We start from the raw sequence: 17,703 nt of genomic DNA, 5'->3' as shown, positions 1-17,703 counted from the left end.
AGGAGAAGAATTACATCACACTTCTCTTCGGAACCCAGGCAAACAAGAAGAGCAATGTGGAATATTTCAAGTATTGAAAGAAAAAAAACCAGCCTAGAATTCTATATCTTACCAAATTATCCTTCAAATGTGAAGGGCAAATCAAGACTTTCTCAAATACTGAAGGAATTTGTTGCCAATAGAGCTGCTTTGAAAGAAATGTGTTTTTTTTTAAGTGCTTCAGAGAAGGGAAATTATATAGATCAGAAATTCAGATCTCCATTAAGAAAGGGGATTGGAGAAGAAATTAATGAAGGTAAAATATTTTATTTTCCTTAACCTTAGTTGATCTAACATAACAACTTGTTCAAAATAATAATGATGACAATGTAATCAGTGGCTCTAACTTATGGATGACTGAAATGAATAGCAGAAATGTTATAAGGGGTGGAAGAAAGGAAATGAGAATTGTCTGTTATGAGGTACTTGTACTACACATGAAGTGGTACAGTGCTGGTTGAAAGTGAACTTGGACCAGTAGTAAATGTATATTGCAAACTTTACAGCAAATTCCAATTGATATTTTAAGAGAAGAGAGAAAATGGAATCACACAAAATGCTCAATTAAAACCCAAGAAGGCAGAAAAAGAGTAGAAGATGACCAAAAGAGAGAGAGAGACAGAGAGAGAGAGAGAGAGAGAGGTGGAAAGTAAGGACAGAAGGACGAATTAACAAACAGGGAGAGGAAATAGATAAGAGAAATATGGCAGCTATAATCCAACTCTATCCAGTCACTGTAAACATCAATGGGCTAAATAAATCAAGTGAAAGATGAAAACTGTCATAGGGAATTTTAAAAAAAAGACATGTTATCTGTAAGAAATCCACTTTAAATATAAAGACACACAAAAGAAACCTGAACTATTGCACAGTAGGGTGACTATAGATAACATTAATATACTATATATTTTCCTGAAAGAAGAAAGCTGGAATAAAGAATTTTGAATGTTTTCATCATAAAAGAATGATAAATGTTTGAAGAGACAGATGCATTTACCCTGGTTTGATTGTTATACAACGTATCTATCAAAATGTTACATAGTATTCCATAATACAATTTTTATGTACTGGTTTAAAATATTTTTAAAAAATAAAGCTGGAGTAAATATCTTAATTTCAGAGAAAACTTTCAAAGAATATTACTTTGTGTACTTTTTCCTTATTTAGAAGACGGACCTCTTTTTCTCAAAACTTGGTTTTCCTCTTTTATGAGGTATAAAATACAGTGGTGTGGGTAAAATGCACTCAAGAACAAAGCTCAATGAATTTTTGCATGCGTACATACATTTTTTACATATTTTAACAATCATGATATCAAATAATTTTAGCACTTGTGTGCTAAGCACTGTTTTAAGCACTTCACATGTATTCATTCTTTTCATAGTTATCATAAACCTATATATTAGGTATTATTTTCAACCCAGTTTAGATAGGGAAACTGTGACACAGATAGATGAAGCATTTGGTTAGAGCCATGTGAGTAGTAAGCCCAGAGTCAGAATTCAGACCAAGCTGACAGTCCCTAGTGTCTCTGTTCTTAGACTTTCTACAACTACATAAAGATATTTGTGGAAGGGCCTTAGCACAGTGTCTGATGCAAAATATTAAATGCTAAATATTAGCATAGTTTTTACTACTCTTATTACTGTTTCACTGAATCTGAGGTGCCATCAGTTGTAAGATAAATCATTATTTTACATGCCACTAAGAAAGAATGAAAACACTGCCAATCACAATAACTGAGGTCTCTATTGAGTGTTGGAAGATGCATTCCAATTGCAAAGATGTAAGAAAATGTACTTTTAGAGTGCATGAAGTTCGGTGTTAATATATATGCAGTTTTGCATTTAGTGTTCAATGGCTTTCAATACCATCTATGTCATGAGGGTCCCTAAATTTATATTTTCAGTCTTTGAACTGTAGATCTGCATATCCAACCCTTAATTTGACACCACCAGGTGGATGCTCACAGGCATCCCAAAAATAATGTCTGAAACTGAATTCTCAACAGTCTTTGCTATCTTGGCATATGGCAACCCTACTCTTCTAATTATCTCAGGTAAAAAATCTTGGTGTCAACAATTGCTGATGTCTCTACCTTCAATATAAACTCAAAATGTGGCCACTTCACTCCCAGTGCAGTACAGTCTTCCACAGCACCTGTGTCTGAGATTGCAAGCTGGTCACCTGACCCATGATCTCCTCTTCTTCCTGGGGGCCCATTTCCCAGCCTCCCTTGCAGTTAGGTGTAGGCATACAATGAAATTATAATCAATGGGATATGAGAACAAATTTCATGTACCACTTTCAGCCTGCTCCTATAAAACTCCCAAACCTAATCCTACATGTTTTGCTCCCCCTTCCAGATTGCTGCAACAGAGATGGCCCTGCACCTTAGCCCCGAAGATGACCTTGGTGGTCATGTACTGAAGACAGCATAGCCTCTCTCAGCCTGAGTCTCGGATTGACTGCACGGAGCAGGGATGCCCCACTGACCTGCTTCACCCACTCCGTACCATAAATTAGCAATGACAAAATTTCTGTTGTGTTTGAGCCAGTGAACACTGAGGAAACTGATATTGGAGGGTAGAAAGATGGAGATTCATGTTGAAAAGCAGCAAAGTTCTTGATTAAAATGTCACCTGTGATAAATGAGAAGTCAGACCAAGTGCCTCCTGAGCCTGTAATTTTAGGGCAGGAGAATGGAAAGCAATGGTAGGTGTGCACTGACAGTTACTTTGCTGCATTTAGCAAGGTATGACAAGAAAGAGAAAAGGCCCAGGCAAGAGGTGGCTGCTTCAAGAGCAGAAATGCAAGGAAATGAGAGTTGAGAAATTAGGGAATACAGGGTTAGAAAAGCTGATTCTGTACCCCAAATAATGAGAAGACTAAAAAAGACTTTGTTTAACAAAGTCAGGGGAATGGCTACATTGTGACATGCTGGTGACCTTGCACATCTTCATGTGGGCCACGTGACCAAGGCTTGACTACAGTCTGACCCAAGGCTGGCAGAAGACCTTGCGATTCTTCCTGGAACAAGGGGAGGGAAGGACAAGAGCTGCTTTGAGGCAGTTTCTTGTCCCAGTACTGTGGGAGACAGCCACAAGGCCACTTTTCATCCACGTCCCTGGTTCAGGGAGGGTAGTCCTTCCCACCTCCCTTATTTCCCAGCAAGGGTACACTGCAGGTGTCTGGGGCAGTCTACAGCACTGCTCAACTCTACCGTAGAACTGGCTTCTTCACAGCCAGTTCTAAAGTCCTTACCCCTTAGGTGGCTGGTCCTTTGACTCCCGAGGTTCAGTGTCATCCGATGGGACTAGGCACATGAGGAGCTGACACCATGCTGATCTGGTTTATGTTGTCCTTATAAAGTAATATACCACATAACCCCAGGTGGCTTCATTATCTGCCACCAGTCAAATCTATAGGAGTGTGGTAAACCAGCTTAAGAGCCGCAACAGTGTCAGCAACCATTCTGCTGCTTAGGGGACTGCTTGATCACTTGACAGAAAGGCCCATTAAGAACCCTCAGTTATGAAGAAGGCATTCAGCCCAGCGGTTAAGATGCCTGTACCCTAAATTGGAGTACTTGGGTTCAATACCCAGCTCCAGCTCCTGATTCCACCTTCTTGCTAATGTGCACCCTGAGAGGCAGCAGGTGATGGTTCAAGTAGTTGAGCCCTTGTTGCCCACGTGAGACCCTCAGATTGCATTTCCGGTTCCTTTGGCTTGCCTTGGAATAGTTCCCCTGGCGGTTGTGGGAACTTAGGAGATGGAATCAGTGGATAGGAGTGTGCTCTCTCTCTCTCTCTCTCTCTCTCTCTCTCTCTCTCTGTGTGTGTGTTTCTGCCTCTCCAATGAATTAAAAAAAAAAAAACCTTAAAGACCCGCTCTGCCCTGCCCTGCCCTGTAGTTCAGATTAAAGGTGGTGGTCCTCATCGAAGCCTGTTGACTGATATGGCATCAAGGTAGCCACTGTTACTTTGAAAGGGAGACAAGCTCAGAGACAAGGATGCAAATATTGTATATACAGCAAACTTCACAACTTGGTCTAGGAAAGAATTCTGGATATGGTTACAGCATATGGAACTCTCTAGAAGCAAACAGACTGAGGTCTTCTAAGATTTTGAAGAGCCTGCTCTGAGAAAAACTGGAAAGTTTAAAACAACCCTTGGGCAGGAAGTGATCTGGGAAAGCTGACCTAGTCTCCAATCCCCATCCTTGTCTCTGAGCCCATTTCCTACCTTCCCCCCTCACTTCCACCAGCCTCCTTATCGTTCTTTAAACATATTGACACACTGCCACCTCACACCATTGGCCTTTGCTGTTTGCTCTGCCTGAGAAACACTTTATTTAGGGTATTCCCATGGTGGGTGAAGTACACCGTGGAGCCCAGTCCTAGGCATATTCAGGGGTAACTGAAAGAAACTGCCTAGCTTTCTCTCTGCAGTTGCCACTCTGAAGGGCACCCAGGTCCACTGCTGGTGGCATAAAACAAAAGCCAGGTGTGACATAATCACTCTGCCACTTGGCCATGCAAGAAGCTCAGATTCCCACAAAATTCACCCAAGTATTTCCAGGAGTTGCTAGGAGTTGTCACATGAACTCAGGAACAAGTAGTTCTGCCCTGCTATTCCCCTGGACAGTAAGGCGCACAGACTGGTGGCCTGTGGGATAGTGGGGATGAACAGCTCTCTCCCCTTGGATGATTTTCTGCTACAGGAGCACAGAGCAATGCCAGCTGGGAAATGTAGGCTAAGGTAGCCACAGGAAGTCAAGTACTAAGAAGGGTGTTGGTGCTCATACTAGTACACCTGGAAATTGGAACTACATGTTAAAGGATACATTTTAAACATCTAACCCAATTTTTAAAATATGCATTCTCTCTGATGCAGCATTTCTACTACTTTGTATCCAAACAGGTACACACACACAGGGACACAGATAGGGAACACAGGGCAACAGTGAACTCAACCATGGTATATGCATACTGGGAATGTCTATGCAGCAGTTAAAAAGAAGGAGGGGAAAATGTAGGTGACATAATATGGACTGAATTCCCAAGACACATTTGCAATAAAGAAAACTTCAAAAAGATACATGTACTATGAAATAAAGCCCCCAAACCCACAAAATTATGCCATATATATTTCAATGAGCATACTTATGGATAAAAGTACATGTTAATAACAGCTACCATGTTAATAACAGTTAACAGTGTTAACCTCTGGGGAGGAACATGGAGTAGGGAATGAGGATTGGGACTTGTTATGGAGGTGACTTTAGCCTCGTGTTTAATAAAGCTTTTCAAGGATAATGAACATGTGTGTAATTGGAAAATTTTTTTTATAAATGTCATTTGGCTGAGTACTTGTCACTCGCCCTTATCAATGTGGTGCACACTGGCCCACCTTCCAACTGCTAGCACCGGCCTTACTTTGCTCTTGCCACTGGCGCCCACTGTAGCAAGGCAGTCAGCTTTGCCAGTCAGGTAGGTAACAGACCTGGAATGCTGGGGCATGAACGCCGCCCCTCCCCCACCCCGCTCCACCGGAAGTGGCCCCTCACCAACGGCAAAAAGGGCGTCATTGACTCTATCAGTCTGGGCCTCGTCGGGAGAAGGAAGGCACATGAGTTAAATAAACAGGATTTCACATAAAAAAACAGTTCACTAGGCCCAAAATGAAGTCAACTCAAAGGATAAAAAGAGAGCTGGAACATATCAGGGAGATAGTGGCTCTGAGCAGTGGCGTCGGAGGCTGGGGAAGCGGGGGACAAAGGACAGACTCAGAAACCATTTTGACGCTTTCAGGAGGGGCTCGACTGAACGGCCCCCTAGGCCCAAACACGACTACGACTCACCTCATACTGGTTTTTCTCAGGGGGTTCTTGAACTAGGTCCCGGCTAAGTGGATTCCGTTGTCGACGCCGGGAAGGTGCTACTGGCGTGTGGTGTGAAGAAAGTTCTGAGCGTACTACTACGTCACAGGAAGGAATCAAGGACCGACTGTTCCAAGTTCTTCGAGCCCGGAGGGTGCTCTTCTCTGTCGCCCCCTATCTGCGGAACCTAGCAGCGAGCCGCTGACAAAGCAGAAATGTGGCTTGAAACGGAGTCACTTCAGAGCCTAGTAATGTACACAAAGATAAAGAGAACAGTTTAGTGAGTTCAAGTTTATTCATCACTCAGCTTTAATAATTATTACTACTTTGCCTTTCTTGATTCATTGATTCTCCACGTTTGTCCCCTGGAGTACTTAAAGCAACTCACACAATTCCATTGATCAATACTCAAGTACTTAAAAGATACAGACTTTAAAAATCCAATACTATTACCACACCTAATAAAAAATAACTAATTGCTTAACATCATCCAATTCCCAGTGCGTGCTCAAATGCTCCCCATTATCTCAAAAACGGCTCTTCTCAGTTGATTTATTGGAATCAGGTCCCAAACAAGGTCTATGTAGTGTTTGGGTTCATCTGTAACCCTAATCCTTCACCATAGAGAGTTGCAGAATTGTTCTACACTGCTTTCCAATGGAATTAAGTTGCAGTTGCCACCATTGCTCAAGAATGTAGGCTTTGTTGCTGCTGTAGTTTCAATGTGTCCTCCCCACAGCGGGTACCTGTAGGAAACAAGCCCCAATGCAGCAGAACTGGAAGATGGGACCTGATGAGAACTGATTAGGCCATGAGGGCTCTGCCCTCCTGAATGAATTAATGGGTCTGTTGTCACAGGAGAGGGTTCCTTATGAAGGGACAAGTTTGGGCCCCTTTTCTCTCCCTTGCTTTTCTGCCAAGGGATGACACAGCGTGAAACGCCTTACCAGATGTAAATTTCTGTTAATTATAATACAATCCCCAGTAATCTATTCTAGTAGCAGAAAATGGACTAAGACACCTTCTTTTCCTCTTCCTTTTACTCTTTTATATAGTTTATTCTCTAAAGGAACCATACCAATTTTCCTATAGAATATCTCATGTTCTAAATTCAACCATTTGTATCCTGTTGGTATCATTTAACATGTTTCTCCTCTTTCTTTCCTTTAAGCTGATAGTTAAATTTGGAGGCTCAATTGAATACAGTATCAATTTTTTAGGCAAGGATATTTCATAGGATGCTGTATACTTGAAAGGTACAATTATACTTCATTGAAAGGTACAATGGTTATTTACAAAAATTGAGGTAAGAATATTAAAGTATACCTACAATAAAATGCACAAATACTAAGTGAACAGCTTGTTGAATATTTCCATCTCATACAACCACAGGACAACTACTTAGATCCAAGTGTAAAGAAACCATAGCTAGGCAGATGATTCCTTCATGAAATGGCAGTTTTCCAATTCTGTCATTCTTTTTGAGCTTGAATTGTTTTGTAGTGAAGAACTTTCCCATCAATCTGGATACTCTGAAATCCAGTTTGCACAGGAAAGGGAAGATAAATGTTTAATTCTTTTCCTTTTTTTTTTTTTTTGCCAATTTTATAATTAGTAAGCTAGTATCCTAAAAGCTTCCAAAAAGTGACCAATGAGGTTTTATTTATTTATGTGTTACTATCATTAAGAATTCATGGAGTTTTAAAATATTCGATATATATATATACAATATTCTGCAGTCATTATGATTTTTGGTGCTCAAATTATTCAATCTTGGGCCAATGAGAGCCCCTTAAAAAGGTGTTTCCTTAGTTTAGTCCCTTAATGTGACCCTTGTAGTCTTTCATTTCGTCCCTAATTTCCAGTAATAATGGATATGCCAGGTTCAACCTTTGCATTTCCAGCCTTGTAATTGTAATGAACCATTTCCCTAAGGAGTCCTGCATGTTTGCTTTAAATTACATTAAATCACCACAATCTGGGTGCTGGGTATTCATTGCCATTATGTTGTCATTTTTTTCAGTTCTTTTCAGTGCACAGAGCTAAGAAAGACATATTTTTAGAAAAAGAAAAAAAATAGGAGTAAGTGGTACTTTTCCAATCTAAATTAAAGATTGAAAGGTTTTTTTAACTTAATTTATTTGATTTTTGCCTGTATATCTCTCTTCTCTCATGTGTGAAATCTTGGTTCTTAATGATATTAATGCTAAGAGCTGTCTGCTTTATTCCTGTATATAGTTGGAACAGTTTCAGGATAACAATTCCAAGGTTATTAATAACAATTAGATCACTGAATGCCATTTAAGATTTATTTGCTGTTATTTTTGTCCTTAAGATCTAGCCTGCGAGGGATGTACAGTAAAAATATTGTGTTGGTAAGTCACTTGAAATAATTATTATCTGTATAGTTTTGCCACCTATATGACATATAGTTAGATTCATTTGTTTCAGTTTGTCTTCTGTTTTTAAAGAGCTTTTTTGTCTTTTTGGTTTTATTCAGTTTTTAAATTATTTAAGGCAATTTTACTGTTCTATCATGTATTAGTGATCTATTACTGCATCACAAATTATACCAAGTTTAATGGCTTAAAATAACAAACATTTATTATCTCATAGTTTCTGAGGGTCAGGAGAGTGAGTGCAGCTTAGCTGGGTGCCTCTGACTCAGGATCTGTCACAAAATGCAGTGCAAGCTCAAGTCGCCACGAGGCTTGATGGAGCTGGAGGATTTGCTTCCAACATGGCTTGTTATTGGGCCTCGGATTCTCACCACGTGCGACTACTCAGCAGAGTAACTGACTTCCCTCAGAACACATGATCCAAGAGAGGAGTAAAAAGGAAGCCACACTGTCTTTTAAGAACCTGATCCAGGGGTCGGCGTTGTGATGTAGCAGTAAAGCCACTGCCTGCAAGGCCGGTGTCCCATAGGGGCACCGGTTTAAGTCCCCTCTCCTCCACTTGAAATCCAGCTTCTGGATGCTCCACCTCCCATCCAGAGACAAGACAGAGATATTCCATCCACTGGTGCATTCCCCAAATGCCTGCACTGGCCAAGCCTGGGCCAAGCCGAGGCAAGAAGCCTGGAACTACATCTGGGGCTCCCATGTGGGTAGCAGGGGCCCAAGTACTTGGAACATCTTCTGCTGCTTACCCAGGTGCACCAGCAGGGAGTTGGCTTAGAAGTGGAGCAGCTGGGACTCAAACTGGCACCTATATGGGATGTTGGTGCTGCAGGCAGAAGCCCAATCCAATGTATCACAATGCCGGCCCCCAATCTTTACCATTTGGATTGATATATTTAAGTATATTTATTAATTTAATTTATTTGAAAGGGAGAGCAACAGATGTGGGGGGAGGAGAGAGGGCAGGAATTTTCCAATCTTCCATCTGCTGGTTCATTCCCTAATGCCTGCAGCAGCTGGAACTGGGCCAGGCTAACTCAGGAGCCAGGAACTCCATCTGAGCGTCCCTTGTGGGTGGCAAGGACCCAAGTACTTGAGCCATCAGCTGCTGCCTCCCAGGGTGCATATTAGCAGAAGGCTGGATGGGAAATGGAGGTAGGACTCAATTTCAGACACTCCAATATGGAATGCCTGGATGCCAGCATTCCAAGTGCAGCTTAACCCGCTGGGCCACACAGCCTGCCCTTAATAAGCATATTCTTGTAGTGGCCATACAAAGGTACTTCAGAAAGTTCATAGACAATACAACTAAAAGATTTCTTTTTTGGTGCAAAATTTTTTATAGTCTGTGCATAGCTATTTCATGATATGCATTTTTCATGAACCTTTTAAAAACCCTTCATATCTTTTCACATCATGCTTTAGTACTGATTTTATGACCATGTATTTCTGTGATAACTCATGAATTTATACACTATATTATATATGTCAGATACCACTTGTGACTGTTTTATTTTTCTAAGTATCTAACTTAAAGAGCATGTGGACTTATAGAATATTTTTGTGAGTTAGTAAATACTAGTAAGTATTTACATGCAAGACTATAATATACACAAAAATTATAAAGTACAACAATGATTACATAAGTCATATAGTTATCAGTAAAAATTATTCCAGAAATTTTAGAATAATACTTTCATACATTTAGAGCCAATAATGTATTCAAATTATTTTGTCAGACTGGTAACACTATGAGTTTATTTTGGCTACCATAATAGCTGTTAACTCTTTTTTGCTAATATAAAATGGAATTACTCTTGAAGTACTTATTCAGTAAATGTTTTCAAAACAGCATTGCCATGTTCCCATTAAGATAGCTATGGCATGTGTTTTTCTTTTTTTCTTTTTTTTTTTTAAAGATTTACTTTAATTATTTGAAAGACAGAGTTAGAGAGGTAGAGACAGAGAGAGAGGTCTTCCATCTGCTGGGTCACTCCCCAGATGGCCACCACAGCCGGAGCTGCACCGATCCGAAGCCAGGAGCCAGGAGCTTCCTCCAGGTCTCCCACGTGGGTGCAGGGGCCCAAGCACTTGGGCCATCTTCTGCTATCCCAGGCCATAGCAGAGAGCTGGATGGGAAGAGGAGCAGCCGGGACTAGAACTGGCACCCATATGGGATGGCAGCGCTTCAGGCCAGGGCTTTAACCTGCTGTGCCACATGGCATGTGTTTTTCAAGCCCATGCATCATCATTCTGCCTTGGATTAGCAAAATGCTTTCCTTCTCTTTCTTTTACCTTTCAGTGTGATATTTAAAAAATATTTCTGGCATTTACTAGATATACAGATACAATTTTTAGGTCATAAAATAATTATCCATATAAGTACTTTTGCATAGATCTGCTGCTGCTACTGTGAATACTAATTGTGAATATATATTTAGGTATTCCTAACACCTAGCTGTTTTCCTGAAATGTACCAAGGCTCAAAGAAGAGAGCCCTCTGAGGGGTGGGGGAACGGGTATGTTACACCAAGACTATCCAAAAATCCTCAATCATGTTGCTCTCAATAAACAATTCTAACAAACTGTGTTGAATGCCCTAAAATTCCTGAGGCTTGAGGTTCAAAGAAAATATTGTCAACTAGTATGTTTCATGCCTTGACAGGCAGAACAGCTCAGGCCTTCTGGAATTAACCCTCACCGCACAAGAGCAAAATACTATCTTCACATTTCACGAAAAGGTAAAAACAGTGCAAAGTACAGTTTTTATACTAAAAATTGGCAAATATGATCATGACAATGTATACGAAATGAGAATGAAAACAAGGTACTTTTTAAAAGAATCTAAAACTGATGCAAATAACAAGAATGTTAGCGTCCAATGGCAATAAGGACCTAGGGAAATAGGCCACTTCATTCATTGCTCAGGGAAGACATAACTTTGTAGAGCCTTTCTAAATGACTTTGTGGTGACCTGCTTCAAAAGTCTTTAAAAAGTACGTTCCTTCTCCCTAACAATGATATATTTAGTGTTTCATCCTGAAGGAATAATAGAGGTTATGAGCAGGGGGGAATTACTAGTACGCTTATTGCAATAGAAAGGAGAAAAGCAAAAAAAAAAAAAGTTGCAAACAACCAAATGTCCAGCAATGTGGAGACTGTTTCAGTAAGCTAAGTCCATATGCAGTTGTTCAAAGCAATTTTGTGAGGGTGATTTTTTCAGCAAGCCCTGTCAGTTGCATGTGTCCAAGAGCATAAGGTTTTACTAAAGTGACAGGTACATGGCGGTATTCACAAGAGAGAGAAGTCTGAAGATGAAAGCGTGATGTCTTTGTAGTTTTTAGGTCAAGAACAATACATTTGTGAAAGGATGACAGGGCGAGTGGAACTCTGGGCTAGGGTGGTGGATTCTAGAGCTGTCTCGAAGACATGTATGGGGGCAGTGGAAGATGAGGGTTCCTCCACCACGTTTCTTTACTCAGGTTCCGTGCGGCTGTGACCACCAGTCTCTGGTAATCAAGGCTATTTTGTGGCCTTGGTATGTGAAGCACAACCAGTCCCTAAGAATCTTTAAGACTTGCAATGTGCAGGAAAAGAGGTCAAATGGCCCTCCCCGAAGCTACCATTCCTCCAGTGATTTCAGCTTGAAATGGTCGATATACCAATTTGGCTTATTTTGAGATGGCACATCCTTAACTCCTCCAGCGCTAACAGAATCCAGATGTTGTTCAGAGCAGCCAGCAACGTCCACTGCTGTAGGCACAAAATCACGACAATCCTGATCCTAGCTTCTGCCTCGTGAAACCTAAGGAGAAGTCTGCAGGGGACTTCATGGAAACTTTTTGCTTTCCTGATTAAGGGGATAGAACCATTGATCCAGTCACCACCTACAGTAGACCTACTGAGACTGACTCCTTTATTAAGCAAGGGGCAGTAGGGTTTTCTGCTTCTTTGAAGTCAAGAGAGTCGCCAACTATGATGGATTCTGAGGGGCCCTGCTCAGATCCCCAGCCTTCTTCTGCCAGCTGTCTCCGGATATTGAAGTCGGTGGCCTTGCCCATTGTCACGCCCACCCCCTCCCGTGGGACAGCCCTTATCCAACAACACAGGAGGACACTTGCAAGACCCTCCAAGCTACAAGGCTGGAGCCCTTGGCCCTGCTGCACCCTTGCCGACTTCTCCTCCGGTCTAATTCTACTTTGTTCCCTCCGCAACCCCCCACATGTTGATCCTGAAAGCACTCCTTGATAAGTTTCCCAGCACACAAATCTCTGTCTCAGAGTCTGTTTCCTGGGAAACTCCACCCACAACACTTCTGATCCGTTTATTCAAATGAAAAGATGTTCAAAATATATTGCTACATGACAAAACAACAGGTTATAAAGCAGTCTGCATGATGCCATCCTGTGTTCCTAGTATATGGATTATATATCCGCATAGAAAAAAATATCTGGAAAACATTTTAGGAGATAATATAAAGAATATGCTTATGATCTTGTTATAGGGGAAAATTTCTTAAATAAGTCAGAAACAGTGCAAACCATAAAGACTTGTGCTTTTGGATACATTTAAATTAAAGATTTATGTTAATGAAAAGATGTTGTAAAGCAAAATCATAAGCCACAACCTAGAGATAATATTTTTAAATTTCCAGCATGATAACCAAAAGGGTTGCATTTAAGGTATATAAAGAACTAATTAGAAAAAATCAAATGCAATAGAAAAGAGAGCAAAGAATATGAAAAGGCAACTCAAAAAAGGAAAGTCATACATGACCAATAAAATATTAAGAGACTTTCAACCTCACCAACTCTTAGGAAAACACAAAACATTTTTCAACCATCAGACAGACAAAAATGAAAAAGACTGATAATATCCAGTGTGGGCAAGAGTGTGGAGAATCAGGCATTAATACATGCTATTAGAAAATGGTCTTTTCTAGATAACTTCACCCAGACTTTTTTTTTAATGTATATGTATGTGTATATATATATATATATATATATATATTTGAAAGAAAGAGTTACAGAGAGAGGAAGAAAGAGATCTTCCATCCTCTGGATCACTCTCCAAAGGGGCTGGGCCAGGCTGAAGCCAGGAGCCTGGAACTCCATCTGGGTCTCCCATATGGGTGGCAGGGGCCCAAGTACTTGAGGCATCTTCCATTGCTTTCCCAGGTGCATTAGAAGGGAGGTGGATGGGAAGTGGAGAAACCGGGACTTGAACCAGCTCCCATATGGGATGCTGGCATGCCAGGTGGTGACTTAACTTGTTGTGCCACAATGTCAGCCCCCCTACCCACCCAGCCTTTTTGAAGGAGTAATTGTCTCAATAGCAAAAAAGTGTAGGCAATGTAATTTTCTTTTGGGGAATGGGGAAACTATGGCCATTCAATGAGATAGAATGCAGCAGTTAAAAAGAAAGAAGCCAATGTATAAGTAATTACCTGGAAGTATCTCCAAGTGTCAGGTCAATAAAGCAAGTTACTCAGGGAATGGTACACTATGTGAATAGCATAATCCAACTGATGTGTTTAAAAGACTGCTGCGTACATTTCATTTTTTCTCTACATGTTTATCATGAAAATTTTAAAATAATTTTTAAACATAGAGCAAAGCTGAATTTTACAGTGAACACTCACAAAGTCATCTGGATTTTACTGTTAACATTTGACTATATTTCCTTTGTCACAAACCTGTTTATCCATCTCTCTATCCCTTATTATTCAGTATAATTTTTTAAATGTTTATTTCCATCTACTTGCAAGGCAGAGTGACAGAGAGAGCAATCTTCCATCTGCTGGTTTACTCTCCAAATGCTGACAACAGCCAGGGCTGTTCTAAGCCAAAGCCAGGAGCCTGGAACTCCATTTGGGTCTCACAGCGCTTGGACCACCATCTGCTGCTCCCCAAGGATGCATTAACAGAAAGCTAGATCAGAAGCGGAGCAGCTAGGACTCCAATATTGGATGCTGGAGTTGCAAGCTGTGGTCACCAAAGAAAACTTATATTAAACACATGTGTGTGCTTTTCTCCTGTCAATCTATTTTAAATCCAATTAATTCTCCTGTCCAGCTAGAGACCCAATGAGGATAGAGGTAAAGTTTTGCTTCCTCTACAGTATGAATGTACGAGAGCTTGTCTATTCATTTTCCTAATGATGGATACCTGGGCTGCTTCCTGGTGTTGGCTAGTATGAATGAATCTGCAAAAAGAATTCATATACAAGTCTTCATGAACACATATGCTTTAATTTCTTTTGAGTAATTACCTAGAAATGGAGTTGCTGAGTCACCGGGAAGTAAATGTTTAATTTTATAGGAAACTGCCAGATCTTTTTCCAGAATAGTGACACAATTACACTTACACATTCTCATCAACACAGGGCTTGACGTTCCAGCAGCTTTGCATCCTCACCAACATTTGGGGTTGTCAGTCATTTCAGTTTGGCTATTAGAATAGGTGAGTTAGCAGTATCTCATTATGGCTTTAATTCTGGAATGACTGATGACCTTGGTCACTTTTTCATGTGCTTATTGCCATTTGTTTGTTTTCTTTCAAGAGGTGTTTGCTGAGATATTTTGCCAATGTTAAGTTGGGTTATTTGTCTTTTTATTTCTGAGTTTTATAGTTCTTTATTTTTCCTGAATAGCAGTCCTTTGTGAAATATATATTCTGTGAATATTTTTCCCAGTCTTTGGCTTTATCTTTCACTATTCTTAATGGTACCTTTTCATGAACAGTATTGATTTTGATGAATTCTAATTAATATTTTCTTTCATGGTTACTACTTTTTGTGATTTGACAAGCAAATTTTACTTATCTGAAATCATAAAGATATCCTTCTGAGGTTTTCTCTAAAATATGTATAGTTTTACAACTAACATTTAGGTATGTGATCCATCTCAAATGAATTTTTGTGGATATATCATCCACATAGAGATTGAAATTCATATTTTTCCATCATAGTATCCAATTATTATGACATTATTTGCCGCATAAACGTTCCTTTCCCCCAATGGATTGCTTTGCTGCTTTTGTCAAAATCAAATGACCGTGTGCACATGAGTCTATTTCTAGCTCTCTATTTGTGAATTTATAAGTCCTACTGTTTTGATTATCATAGCTTTAAAATAATCTCTGAAATCAGGTAGTGTAAGTTCTCAAATTTTGTTCTTCTGTTTCAAAATCTTTGGAGATTCTAGATTCTTTACAATTTCATATAATTGATTAATTATTTTTCATTTTATGTGAAATGCAGAGAAAGAGAGACAAAGAGACAAAGATCTTCCAACTGCTGGTGTACTCCCCAAATGCTTGCCCTCAGAAGTAGGTTTTTTTTTAAGACTTATTTTTCTTTTCATTTATTTGAAAGACAGAGTTACAGAGAGAGATAGAGACAGAGAGATAGAGGTTTTCTATCCACTGGTTCATTCCCCAGATGGCTGCAACGCTGGAGCTGCGCCGAACCGAAGCCAGGAGCCAGGAGCTTCTTCCGGGCCTCCCGTGTGGGTGTAGGGGTCCAAGGACTTGGGCCATCTTCTACTGCTATTCCAGGCCATAGCAGAGAGCTGGATCAGAAGTGGAGCAGTCGGGACTAGAACCGGCACCCATACGGGATGCCGGCACTTCAGGCAAGGGCTTTAACCCGCTGGGCCACAGTGCCGGCCCCAGAAGTACATTTTCAATATCCATAAAAATAATTGCTGGAATCTGGATATGGATGGCAGTGACTCTATATCAGTTTACATAGATTTACATCACACTTTAATCTATGTATCAGTTTACACTAACACATGTGCATCTTCCACCTCATGGACAACATCTATCTCTTCCTCTATTTCATTTTTCTTTAATGTCTCAAGCATTTTTTTTTTTTAGTGTAGCTGTCTTGTACATGCTAAATTTAGTCCTAAGCATTTTATGCTTTTCATACTGTTATGCAGGAAATTCATTTTAAACTTATTCTCCAATTGTTGCTGGTAGCATATCAAAATACAAATGAGTGGAGGGCCTTTTGTTTATTGGGTAAGCCACTACATGGGATGCCCACAACCCAGATTGGACTGCCTGGGTTTGAGTCTTGCCTCCACTTCCTGCCTGCTGTGGGCATTTGAGGAGTGAACCAAGGGATGGAAGATCTCTCTGTGATTGTCTGTCTCTGTTGCTCTGCCTTTCAAATAAAAATAAAGGAATAAATAAGCTTTTAAAAATACTACTGAGGTTTTTGTTTGTTTGTTTGTTGTTGTTTTTTGACAGGCAGAGTGGACAGTGAGAGAGAGAGACAGAGAGAAAGGTCTTCCTTTGCCGTTGGTTCACCCTCCAATGGCCGCCGCGGCCGGCGCGCTGCGGCCGGTGCACCGCGCTGATCCGATGGCAGGAGCCAGGTACTTATCCTGGTCTCCCATGGGGTGCAGGGCCCAAGCACTTGGGCCATCATCCACTGTACTCCCTGGCCACAGCAGAGAGCTGGCCTGGAAGAGGGGCAACCGGGACAGAATCCGGCACCCTGACCGGGACTAGAACCCGGAGTGCCGGCGCCGCAAGGTGGAGGATTAGCCTAGTGAGCCGCGGCGCCGGCACTACTAAGTTTTAAAGCTATTAATTTTGTATTCTGTGACTTGGAAAATTAGTTAGTAGTTGTTGAGTCTATTCCTTAAGGTTTTCTTAGCAAACAACCATATCACTTGCAAGTCCAGATGTCTTACTGTTTCCTTGATGGTCTGTGTACCTTCTGTCTTGCCTCATTTTGCTGATACAATGTTGAATAGAAGTGGGGAGAATGGATATTTTTGCCTGTTCCTGACTTTATTTGCCATCCTCAGGTGTTTTCCCAGGTGCATTAACAGGGAGGTTAGAAGTGGATTAGAGGATTAGAAGTGGAACAGCTGAGACTCGAACCAGTGCCCATAAGGGATGCCAGCATTGCAGACAGCAGCTGTGCCACAATGCCAGTCCTCTTGTTCCTGACTTTAAGGAGAAAATGTTCAGTGTTTCAGTATTGACTATAATGTTATCTTTGGGTTTCTTGTAGGTGCCTTTTATCATTTTGTGTGACAAATCACCACAAATTTAACAGCTTAAAACAGCACTCATTAGTTCATTCATAATAATTCTATAGGTTGAAAGTAAGGCACCGCATGGTTACGTTCTCTGCTTAGAGTGTTACATGGCTGAAATCAAGCTATATGCTACATAGGGTTTGTGCGTGGTGATTCTGGGGAAAGATCCACTTCCAAGTTCGTTCTTGTTGATGGACTTCATTTTCTGTGCTTGGCGAACCCAGCTCAAAATGTATTTCCTTACAATTTGTCTACTGGAAGCCATTCTCAGTTTCTGGAGCCTTGACACATGGTCCCTAGTATGCTTTTTTTTTTTTTTTT

General features: G+C 40.7%; 1 protein-coding gene across 2 annotated transcripts in view; it reads right to left on the bottom strand.

The window, feature by feature from the left end:
- USP9X (ubiquitin specific peptidase 9 X-linked) overlaps positions 1-17,703 on the bottom strand; it is a 192,951-nt gene that overhangs the window by 145,005 nt on the left and 30,243 nt on the right. For both annotated transcript variants that reach the window (XM_070067484.2, XM_089324380.1), the window contains exon 4: positions 5,902-6,164. The gene's annotated coding sequence lies outside the window, so the exon portion shown is untranslated. The remainder of the gene's footprint in view (positions 1-5,901; positions 6,165-17,703) is intronic.

Source organism: Oryctolagus cuniculus, chromosome X, assembly GCF_051225735.1.
Source record: "Oryctolagus cuniculus isolate XC-2025 breed Fujian yellow rabbit chromosome X, ASM5122573v1, whole genome shotgun sequence".
In the NCBI taxonomy this organism is placed as follows: Eukaryota; Metazoa; Chordata; class Mammalia; order Lagomorpha; family Leporidae; genus Oryctolagus; species Oryctolagus cuniculus.
This window is presented reverse-complemented; position numbering and strand designations above follow the sequence as displayed.